The sequence below is a fragment of the Rhinolophus hipposideros genome (genome assembly GCF_964194185.1).
Source record: "Rhinolophus hipposideros genome assembly, chromosome: X".
Taxonomy (NCBI): Eukaryota; Metazoa; Chordata; class Mammalia; order Chiroptera; family Rhinolophidae; genus Rhinolophus; species Rhinolophus hipposideros.
Window position 1 is genome coordinate 501,116 of NC_138046.1, and position 6,658 is coordinate 507,773.

The window sequence follows — 6,658 nt, forward strand, 5'->3', positions numbered from 1 at the left end:
AACCAGGACCACTAGATATTCACCTGCACAGGGACGAAGCTGGATCCTTTGTTTACAGTATACACAAAAATGAACTCAAAATGGATGAAAGACCTACATGTAAGAGGTAAAATTATAAAGCCCCCAGAAGTAACTCTCTGTGACCTTGAGTTTGACAATGGTTTGTTAGACATGACACCAAAAGGACAAGTAACAAAAACAACAAAAAATATATAAATTGGACTTTATCAAAATTAAAAACTTTTGCGCTTCAAAGGACACCATTTAGAAAATGAAAAAGAAACAGATTATGGGATAAAGTATTTGCAAATAACATATACCCACACAAAAATTTGCACACAATGTTCATAACAGCATTATTTATAAAAGCAAAAAAAAAGTGAACACAAATTGTTCATCAACTGGTGAATGGATATACAGTATGGATATTTTATCCATACAGTAGAATATTGTTCAGCCATAAAAAGGAATGAAGAGCTGATTCATGCTACAGGTTAAGGAAGATGAACAAAACACTGTTTTATGCTTCAAATTAGAGAAGAAGATGGGGTTTCCAAATCTTCCTTTTTTAAAAAAAGTAGCAGATGCATTTTCTTTTTTTCTTTCTTCTATCTATCTATCTATTTATTTACTTATTTATTTATTTATTTGACAGTCTAAAATTAATGGAGGACACTATTTGATGAGAGTAATTTGTTACTTAAAAAGGAAGTACACAGTTGATCCAGCTTCTTCTTGCTTAGGAATGATGTCAACAGCTGACTGGGAATGTGTCCTCCTTGACGATGCACATAGCTCAGGAAGGGATGCTGAAGGATGAAATACCTACTAAGTCAGCTAGGTCAGCCAGCACAATCCTGGTGATGAAAGGAGTAACTAATCATACAGCAAAACTGTCTTCACAGCTTTTTGGGTTCCAGTCATAATGCACCTGTAGCATGGATCATGCCACTCCAAAGCTCACACCCATTACCACTGGCGTCTCTAACACCTTTACCAGTTGCAGTGGTATGTTAGTTTTTATTTAAGTATTTCCAGTAAAGTGCCCAGATGGGCTAATTAGAACCTTAGAAGATTTGGACTGGATGCTATATCACCCAAACAGAGATAGTACAAGAAAACAATTGTGTGGGCTAAAACTGACATACTTGACTGGTATGACCCCCAAATCTTTACTGGTCATTTTGTACTCTTAGCCTTGGCAAGTACTTTTTTATCTCAACATATGGCAAAAGGCCTATAACACTTTTCAAAAACCTCCCTTTCAATTTTTTTCTCATTACTGATGAGAAAGAGGTTGGCCAATTTAAATATGCATGCCCACATAGGTTCATAAGCTTATATGTATGCACATGCACAAATGCAGTTAGTCAACATTTATTGAATGCAGAACGCTATGTAGCAGGAAGTACCAAGTGAAATTAAAAAAAAAAAAAACGAAAAACAACCTAATCTTTGCCCACATGATAGTTACAGTCTAATGGACAATTTGCAATGCAGAGAAAGATGAACAAAACTTGATTAGTCCAGAAATGAAAACCTCTTTCTCTTCTGTAACATTTATTTTTTTTTCTTCTGAGTAAAAACTCGATGCATGTTTCTCGCAAAAACTTTGGGGAGTAATCACCTGTAATGCCAGTACTCAGAAATATGTATATAACATTTAAATATACATCTTTCCAGACTTGTTTTTCCTACGCTTATAAAATATGTCTTTAAAACAAAATTAAAATCATATTATGTATATCATCTTATAAATTGATTTTTCTCACTTGACAATATGTATAAACATTTTCCATGTCATTAAACTAAAATAAACCATTTAATGATCTACAATATTCCATCATAAAGTATGCCATAATTTATTAACAAATACCCTAATTCACAACAGTGTGAGTGTACTTTACTTAACTATACGCTTAAAAATAGTTAAGATTGTTTTAAAAAAGACTTTTAAGAACAAAGCAAAAATACTCTAATTATTGAAGAGAAGATATTCTAATTTTTTACTATTATAAATAATTTCACAATGAACAACGATTGAGTGTTATTTTTGTGCATATGCATATCTCTGAGTTTTTCCTTAGGAAAAATTCTTAGAACTGGCACTGATAGGATAAAGGGTATAACAAAAAATAGAAATATCTTTATTGCTTTTCCTTATTTTAAAAATAATTCATTCTTGTAAACTTTTTCAGAGAATGTCAAAAATTTAAAAAAGAAAATTCACATTACTTTTAATCCCACAATCCAGAGATAAACACTATTGATATTTTGGTGACTATTGACTTTTTTGTATATATTATTGTACATATTTTAAAAGGAGCATACCATATTTGGTAACCTGCATTTTCATATTACAACATATCATAAATATCTTTCTGTACCAATAAATATAGGCAGACATAATCATATTTCACTTCTAAAATACATTTCACTGCACAAGTATACCGTAAGTTATATAACCAATACTATATTTCTGAATATTTGGATTGTTTCTAGTTTTGCATTATTGTAATATTATTAACAATGTTTTGATGAGCAGTCTTATAGATATAGTTTTGTGCACTTATGTAATTATTTCTTCAAGATTAATTTCTGAGTGTAGAATTTCTAAGTAAAAAAGCATGCACATTTTTAAGGTAAGCCTTCTGGGATATAATGCCAAATTTTATTAGGTTGGTGCAAAAATAATTGCGGTTTTTGCAATAATTTTTAACCTTCTAAACCGCAATTACTTTTGCACCAACCTAATACTTCAAAAAGGTTGGACCAATGTACACTTTCACCAATTGCAGGAGTGCCATATATATATATAATGGTTTTATCCATACGGATTTTTTTTTGTTCAAAGTTAACTGTTTCAACATCACTGATTAAAAGGTAATCTACGATTCAGTTGATTTGAAATGCCATCTTTATCAGATACTCCATCTTTATTGGAATATTTGTGTGTGGTTTAGGCTTTCTATTCCCCGACTGACAATCTATCCATTCTTCTATCTGGCACTACTTCTTTGAAATTCTCTTAAAATAATAATAATATAACTCATTTTCCCCCCATGAAATTCTTCTTAAGATGGTCAAGTCTACAGAATTAACTGCCTACAGTGTGATTTGACAAATGCCATTAAGTTCTCCCACCTGAAAATATTGTCCCCAAAGTTCCAAAAGAGGTTGCATATTCAAATTACTTGAGGAGGTTTGTTTGGTTGTTTGTGTTTCAATGCAAATATATGGACCCCACCTCGGTCCTACTGAATCAGGCTTGCCAGGGTAGGCTCTGGCACCAGTAATTTGGAGGCTTGGAGATCACTGGTTTCAAGAGGGGAAAAAAAGGCAGCAATTATCTCAAGAAGGCAAGAGTTAAAACCTATAATGTATTATCTGGAGAGAATCTCTTTCAATCCTTTCTCCTAAACTGGAAATTCGTTTATTCAATTTGGACTAATTATCACTTTGGAATAGACCACCAAAGAGGCTTGAGCCCTAAAAGGAAAAAGTATAGAACTAGCTGAATTTGGAAGGAAAAGAAGGAAGATAATGCAGTAATCTTTGCATAGCGCTGGGTTCTGGGCCAGGAAGACCAATCCATAAACAAGGTTCTCTTTGCTTATGTTAGTCAGCATATCAAGTGAAGTCAGCATGATCTTAGGTGATATTCAGATGCACATTCTGTATTTCACTAATTATGTATTGATTTTTCTCATTGTCCTCCACTTATGGCAAATGATACTGGTTTTTCATTTGTAATAATGATGCAAAATATTCTTTTAAATAAATATATTTCCATTTTAAAAGGTGAGTCAATTTAAAGGGAAAAAGCACTGACAGCAAGTGGATATAACAAAACTTTTGAATATGCTTAGGAATAACTAACGCTGTCTAAATACTGACAGTGAGATTCCTGGGGTAGATGCTTTGCTCAGGGTCAGGGCTAATACTAGCTACACTGGCATGGCTTAGGTTCCTTACCTCATCTTGTGTTGGCTTTTACTTCATTTATTCAACAGTCAGTCAGACTGTTTGATTTCAACTTCACACTAATGGAAAGTGGCCAGTCCAGCTACACTGCTGCCTGTCTGATGTTCTATTTGTAACTTTAGCTTTCTTGTTGAATCAAGTTCTGGGTCAAAGGAGAAGGTAGGAAATTTAGTTGTGTCTTAGTATACTGATGGTTGTGTTACTGTGTACTTTTTGTAGAAGGTTCTTTTTCAAAAGTGGCATCCAGACTCTGGCATCCAGAATCAGAGATGGTAACTTTAAAGTGCACAATACATGTTACGTCCCCCTTCCTATGGGATGAGTCATTTTGCATGCAGTGTGTGCACATGTCTGGATGTGTCCAATGAAAAAGTAGGGGTAGAGTTATCCTGTCTCCAAAGAGAAACTTGTTACAAAATTGTTTGATACCAGAGACAGTGCATAGTCTACCTAGTCTACTTGAAACATTTTATTCTTCACAGTTTAAATAATTAAATGACAAATAAGCTATTTATTAAAATAGATTACTAATTGGAGATCTAAAATGGGTATTTCTTCTCTAAATCCAAGCCTTTCTGTTTTCTTCCTGCTATATTGCACTTAAGTTGTTACAGGAAAATTACTCTCTGGTTGTTTTGGCATGAGTTGGAAAACTGCTCTGTGCTTTCTATACCAGAGCCTCTAAAACCTTCATGTTTGGATACATAGGTGTTTGACATTGTTTCATCAGGCAGGTTATTTTTGTTAGATTGGTGCAGGTTTTGCAATTATTTTTAACCTTTTAAACTGCAATTGCTTTTGTACCAACCTATTCCCGGGAAACATAGGATGTAAAGAGACCTTTCACTGTTGCGGTAATAGCCATGAGAGGCAGTATCTATTTTGTGGGTGTCATTTTTTTGAAACAAAACCAGTCGAGTTTCTTAAAGATAAAGGAGTTTTGAATATTAAAATAGTGAGTACGTCCACTATGAAGAAAATGCAGTCTCCAGCACATAGCAGCCATAAAGATCTTAAAAAAAAAAAAAGTTTATCAAATCATTTTTAAACAATCTTTTTAAAACTCTTCAAGAACTTCCCATTGTTCTTAGGAAAAGCTCCTAAGTATTTAATGTGAACTACCAGCTAATTTGTTGATTCCAAAAATATTGATTGTCTATTACGTATTTTAAGCTCAGAAAATACAGCTGTGAAGGGGTGGGGCAAAGCCTTAGTTCCCACGGAACTTAACACTGGGGGCGGGCCAGTGGGATGACTGACAGACTATAAACACTACAATCAATAAACAACATAAACAAATAGACAAGATAAATTCCGATGTGATGAGTGCTGTGAAGAAAATAAAATGGGAGGATTTTCTACAGAATGAGCTATTCTTTCAGTTCCCCAGGCTCCATTTTCTCACCCCAGGGAATTTGTACAGGTTATTCTCTCTCCCAGGCCTCCTTTCTCATCTGCCTTCCCTCCCTAACCATCATTCTTCCTTCAGCTCAGGTCTCAGTTAAAAATGGCAATTTCTCTACGTTAAATGTTCCTTTTATATACCTCTGACGTAGTACCCACATGTCGCCTTTTTAGTGTTCATTACATTCATAAACAATTGTTCAACATCTGTCTTGCCACAAGGGCAGGGTCTTCTCGTCTGTGGTCTACTGATCTATTCTCAGTGACCAGCATATAGTAGATGATTAATACTTTTTGATGAATAAATAAACAGAAGAAAGATTGGGAATTTCTTTTACTTTTTTCCTGTTAAGGGACATTTCATCAAGAAGGGGTAAAAATCATTTGAAAGTTACGCATATGTAAAAAGTGCATGGGAGAAAAATGCAATTAGGCTGAACGAAAACTGAATGATAATTATTCAGTGGTTACTTCCTTAAGTTCTAAGTGGCATTGAATGCCATCATGGGATAAATTGTTTTGAGAAGTCATTTCCTAGATATTGGAATTAAGCAGCTCCTTGATTATAAATGAGTATGAAAGAGAAAGAAACGAGGGAGGGAGGAAGGAGGAGTATGCGAGAATGAAGCATTGAAGGGATAAATGGATCGAGAGATATTCTTTTTTTTTTTCAGATTCAGACTTTTCTTTAAAAATGGAAATGACCTCTCCTCCCAATACCAAGTAATGCATGCACATTGTAATATATTTCAGACAACACAGAAAGAGGTAAAGAAAGTTAAAACGACTAACAATCCCTGCACATTTTATTTACATGTATATTCGTCTAGACTTTTTTCTATGCATATTTTCACATATCTTTTAAATATAAAAATAAATTCATACATGCCATTCTGTAAATTACTTTTTTCTACTAACAATATACCTGAACATTTCTAAATCTAGCTACTCATTTTTAATGGCAAGGTAGGAGTCCATTATGTAGAGTACTATAAAGTATTTACTATTGAATAGTTATTTTTCTGATTTTTCAGTATTTCAATGATTAACATCTTTCATCATTCATTACATAAACCTTTGCAAACTTGTCCACTTCTTTTCCTTAAGTTACATTTCTGTATGTGGACTTGTTGGTTAAACAGTATGGATATATTGAAGCTTTTGATACACATTGCCAAATTGCCTTTAAAAAACGTCATATCAATTTGTACCAGTAGCATACAAGTGTGTCCAGTTCATAGGATCTTCATCAACACTTAATATTATTAAT